Source organism: Coenobita brevimanus, chromosome 84 (genome assembly GCF_032717465.1).
Source record: "Coenobita brevimanus isolate Jiangsu-jjx chromosome 84, ASM3271746v2, whole genome shotgun sequence".
In the NCBI taxonomy this organism is placed as follows: Eukaryota; Metazoa; Arthropoda; class Malacostraca; order Decapoda; family Coenobitidae; genus Coenobita; species Coenobita brevimanus.
The window spans coordinates 17,440,718-17,446,672 of NC_137037.1; the positions used below are offsets into that span (position 1 = coordinate 17,440,718).

General features: G+C 40.7%; 1 pseudogene; it reads left to right on the forward strand.

Annotated features, from left to right (window-relative positions):
- The first annotated feature begins 1,501 nt into the window (after positions 1–1,501).
- LOC145410081 (uncharacterized) overlaps positions 1,502–5,955 on the forward strand; it is a 29,736-nt pseudogene continuing 25,282 nt past the window's right edge.

Below are 5,955 nucleotides of genomic sequence, written 5' to 3' on the forward strand. Positions count from 1 at the left end.
AAGAAAGAGAATTTTGAACAAGTGGAATGATTCACAGCCTACCACCATCAAAACTTATTGCGAAAAAAAAAAAAAAATCTTCATTCTTTTTTTGTATACGAGGATGACAACACACAAATCCTTGAACTCAAAGCGAGAGAGGCAATGACCTGTGACGGGACAAAAGAACAACTTTCAGGGAGTGTCCATGGTCTCAGCAGAAGAGTTTGGGAATGTTTGCTACGGAGAACTGGGTTCGTTGCTTGGTGTACAGGACCTAGACACATACTCTTCAGTTAAGTCAGTTGAGATGCCTGCTAGTAGAATCCTGATCAACATCAGCCAAACTCCGGGACGAACCAGGAAATCTTCCATCTCCAGGTGACATGACAAGAGTTAACGAGGGAATCATGCATCTGATAATTGAAGACCAAACTCCCGCCATGTCGAGGTACGCTAGTAGATGTGAATCCACATTTCACCGTTAAAATTCTTTCTTCACCATTCAGTGCAAGCCCCTGCACTCTCATCACTCTAAGCTTTAGATTAGTCATGTGATAGATTCAGTCACACTCTTGTATCGTAGCTTCACAACAGTTTTCTCTTGAGCTAGTCGTGTTGTGGTACAACTTTATTTTATTTTAATAAGGCTGGATTCCAGTCCATGTTGGTCATATCTTATACATCCAAGTTGATGTCCTTGCCTGCAACCTCCCTCTCCCTCCTATTCGTCTTCTTGTGTCCAAAGCAACTGCCTGGAGATTCCTTCAGGAGGTGGGCATACTGATGCTGAACGTCCTATCAGCGTCACCATCCATCACTATGATAGGTAACGTGGAGTGAAATATACCTACAACAATCACCCACCCTCATCCTAGGATGTAATGTGGCCGTCCCTCGTATTTGCTTGTGGTACTCAAGGCCTAATGAGAATACTCAGTAGACTTTGGGCTGCTGACAAGCCCTGCAAAGACGTGTGGTGCTAACGCCCCCACGGCTGCCTCATTCTCCCATCACATCTTCACTAGCTGTCGGGTCCATGTAGACTCGACCCTCTTTTGGTGCACTTCGCTCTCGACCTCGAACTCAGGGAACAGCATTGTAATGAAGCCAGGTCAAAAGGTTGTATTCTTCTTTATACTGACGAGCATAATAATGTTTACTAACCTTCACTGATATTCTCCTGATGTATTTAAAGTGCTGTGGCGTGATGATATGTCTTTCCCTTTTGTGGCAGTGTACTGCCATTTTTCAAACTGTTGTGTGTGAGCAGTGGTGACGAGGTTTCGTAGCACTTCTTCCTTTACGATTTACTCTGCATATGTGCTGTGTTTTCTCGTTAGTTGTCGATGCATATAATCCCGATAAAAGCCACACAAGTGACACGCAAGATAATAATTAAAGAACAACATGTTAAATAAAAGGCTAAGGAAATGGAGCTAAGAAGCCTCGTCAGGGGAAAAAATGAAAAGGTGTAATATGCAAAGTAAATTGCTAAGGAAGAGGTGCAAAGAAGCCTCCTATGCCCTATTCGGAGTGTACAGTGGTGACGGGGTGCACCGACGGCATCGAGAAGAAGTACGCAAGGCAGCTGGCCAGGCGAGGCATAAACATCTTCATCGCTCGCAACATGAACAAACTCAACAACGTCAGTCAGCTCATTAGTGAGTAGCTATTTGTGTGTGTGTGTGTGTGTGTGTGTGTGTGTGTGTGTGTGTGTGTGTGTGTGTGTGTGTGTGTGTGTGTGTGTGTGTTTGTGTGTGTGTGCTATATCCCTAAGACGGCTCCTCAAAAGCAGTTGCTTACCTATGGTCATCGGGTCTGCTCGTCCAGACAGACCAAGGTTAAGCAACAAGAAAAACTTGATTGGGTGAATCTCACAGCACCTGTAGCTATGAAATGAGCATTCTACCAAGCAGTGCATTGTTAGCTGGGTAAACAAGGAAGTGTTTTCACAAAGTCAACTGGTAATAAAGCATGAGACCTAAATCTTCAGCCATGGCGAAAGATCAGATGGAACTTAATTTGAATAGAATATCTTTTTAGCTAAACTGAAAGCTATTAATGCCTCTCTTGCAATGGCGTATAAGACGAAGCCCCATCAACCTTTCCCTGGATCCTCATCTGCTCTGACATGTTATTTTCCACTAGAGGAACAGTCGCCAGGTGTGGAGACTGAGATTTTACAGGTGGACTTCAGCCACGGCAGAGACGTGTACCCGAAGATCGCTGCCCACCTCACGGAGAAAGATATTGGCATTCTGGATAACTATTTCTACTGTAATGCAGTCTACTGAATTCTAACATTAGTAACACACTGTTTTGTTTTTATTTTATATCAACATTCATAGTTTTATTTCTAGTAGGATATACTTAGTCTTTCAATTGCAGACTTTCCTTACAACTCACTCATTACTTCAAGGCCTCACACTGGCATCCATAGCCACCAATATTACTCTCTTCTGTTGCAGTGAACAATGTCGGTGTTGCTCTTTATCCACCCAAAAAGTTCATGGATGCGAGTAAAGAGGATATATTGAATCACGACAATATCAACGTGGCGTCGGCGGTGGCCATGACATGGCTGGTATTGCCAGGGGTCGGGGGGCCATCATCAACATTGCCTTCGTTACCTCTTCCTGTCCAGGGCCGTATCTTGGAATCTGTTCCGCTTCCAAGGTGGGGTCGAGAAGACAATTCAGCTTTTCTTATACTGCTCCGCTCATTTATGCAACATGCAACATAGACTAGCAATATCACTAAGATGTAGTTGCAAAATGTAACGTAAAAGGACAGTATCTACAAGCTGTGTTTATAACTGTTTCATCTTTCGTTTATAATTTTTTTTTCTTTTTAGGTGTTCGTGGACTTTTTCTCCGAGTCCTTGTCCGTGGAATGTGGAGTTACTGGCATCACCGTGCAGACCATCAGGCCGTCATACATCTCAACTAACATGACCAACTTCTCTCACTACACATCCAAAACCAGTGAGTCATCATCTAATCCTCTCTTCGTTACTCGTATGTAGTATGGATCATTCTCTGCTAATTAATTATATTAATCAATAATACTTACGCAGGAAAATATTGAAAGCCATCCGGAATGTATAAACTAAAAAAGAAAAAAAGAAAAAAGGGAAGAAATCGGCGAATTAAGGGTGGGTTCAGTAAACAGTTTAAATGAAACGTTTGAGTCCACTAACATTCTCGGCTGAAAATATTTGCCGTCTTTTGGCATAACGTTATATCCAATCTTTTGAAGAGTCTCATAAAGTTGTTAGGTTCCAGACTTGTTTTTAAAGAAAGATGTGCAATTGCAAAATAATAGTGAATGAATAAAAAGATACACGAGAGTGACATATATGTAAAATATTAGGATGAACTCTTGACTCAGCTTATGCCAAAAGAAATATCGTCATCAGAGATCAGTCCTGCAGGTGTTACTTATCTCAAAAACAAATATTTAAAATGCAAGTTCTCGTTGACGATGCTGACGGCCCTCCAGATGTTACATATATAGTTAGAAAGATAAATAGATAGATAGAAAGATAGACAGATAGATAGACTGACAGATATACATGATTCAAGGGTGCTTGGTGATGATACTAATGCCCCTCAAGATGGTCCCTTGTCACAGTGACTATTCTAAGATAAAAGACGGAAAGAAAGCTTTAAGTTGATGTATTAACTCGGGGACACCGGGTTGTTGTAGTATGAGATTGCGAGATTCTTTGGACTGGTTGATATTCTGGCATGAGGGAGAGTTAATTTGTGCCTCTGAACTTATAACTATCATCAACTTTCATTTAACCACAGCTTCTGAATTCAAGTTGTGAGAGTGGCCCAGGTCCTTCAGATGAAAACATAGAGCTGTAGAGTTTGATGTCCCCCACATACTGGCACGTTCCATCCACCTCGACGTTTGTGTCCAGTGCCCTGCCCACCCTTGACCACGCTGGACGCACCACGGGTTTCTGGCCACACGGCATCCTGGTAAGTTTCTGTACTCTTTTCACTTTAACTTGGCCTAAAATTGTCATCTCTGCATCTTGAATTCTGAGTTGTAGCAATAGATTAGCACTAGAATGTGATTCTAGTCACGAAGGAGTCATGTAGAAAGGATACAGAGCCCTAGTATTTCCTTTTTCTGTCACTGAGTAAAATAAACTGGAAAAGGACGAAAATCTGTACCAAGTTAAGGTAAACGAAAAACAGCGTAATATATGCAGATGGATAAAGGAAACAAATTCTCAGTGTTTTCCGTACACACACCACTAAATATGATTGCAATGTATTCTTAGCTTTTTCCATATAATTAATTGTATGTATATAACACACGAATCAGAAAGCGTCAATGAAGACAGATAATACTCTCCTTTAGGCATCTGTCGTGGACCATATCTTCCCACGATGGCTTACGATGTGAATGGCGAACTTGTGGCATTGCGTCATACTGAAGAAGAGCAAGAAGCAGCAGTAGCGCTCTGTTACCTCTGCTATCTACTGAAGAAGAGCAGAGCATCAGTAGCACTCTGTTACCTCTGCTATCTACTGAAGAGGAGCAACGATCAGCAGTGGCACTCTGTTACCTCTGCTATCTACTGAAAAACAGCAACAACCAGCAGTAGCACTCTGTTACCTCTGCTATCTACTGAAAAAGGGCGACAAGCAAAAGCAGCACCTATTACCTCTACTACGTGCTGAAAAAGAGCAACAAACAGCAACAGCACTGTCATCACAACTACTGCTTATTGTTCTAGTTGTTAATGTTTTTGCTGTTGTTTTTGCTGCTGCTGTATTTATTGTGGCCACAGGCTCCTCTAAACGTGAACCCGGTAGACTGCAGGCTAAAGTTACCCTTCCCCTACGGTCCATTACATCTCTCTTCGGGAGACATATCTAAGGTGACTCCTAAATTGACGTTTTTTCTTTTTTTTTCTTTTTACACAACAGTTATTCGAGACAATTACTTCACGTTTGCAACAATAATCACTTTTTACTGTAAGTACCATTTTCTTTTTACAATACCCTTATTACATTAACTTGGCCAAAATTTTCTTCATTCTCTTTCTGCTTCTTTCGCTTAGTTCGAGAAGAAAAACGGAAGACAATAGCCTACCATGGCTTTTCATCCTTTTTCACAGCGTTTCATCGTGACTATGCATCATATTCTAATGCTAATCTATTTTTACAGCTGACCATTTAAAATGGATGGATGTCAGTTTTAGGCCAAGTTTCATTTAGATTAGTATAGTTAGTTTTTATATATGGTGTAACTTTTTTTCTTTGCATCATAAATACAGAGTTCATTGTAATTATTTACTCACTCCCACACAAAATACAGCATTACATTCAATAGGTTTTTTTTTTATGTCCCTCAGTTTTAAAGTTCTTTATGTTGTGTCTATTTGTAATCAGATAAAAAAATGGTTGGTTATCCTACAGTGGTAAAGGACAAAATTTTATGTGTGTGTGTGTGTGTGTGTGTGTGTGTGTGTGTGTGTGTGTGTGTGTGTGTGTGTGTGTGTGTGTGAGGGACTGGGTGGCTGGATGTGTGCCAACATCAATGCATGAATTTGTTTCTCAAGGTTTGGGGGCTCGTAAGATTCAGTTTATGCATGTGACGCTGTTTAATAACATGCCCATCCTTTATTGCTGACATTTTATTTTTTTTGTGTCCAAAATATTTGATAATTTTCTAGCACAGTTTTAGTCCACTATCATAACTGTTAGCGCACCCTGCAAAAAACTATCATCTATCATAGTTTTTTATTTTTTATCTTTATTTAAGGGGTCGATTTTCTTACCCCGTTAGAAGAAGCCATGTCTGACTCTCTGGCTAATAATCAGATACAGGAATAATATGAGTTTCAATTCCCTTTGTAGCTGTAGTAAGATAGACATATAAAGTGACGCAGTGATTTATACAAGTGTGTGTGTGTGTGTGTGTGTGTGTGTGTGTGTGTGTAGAATTAAC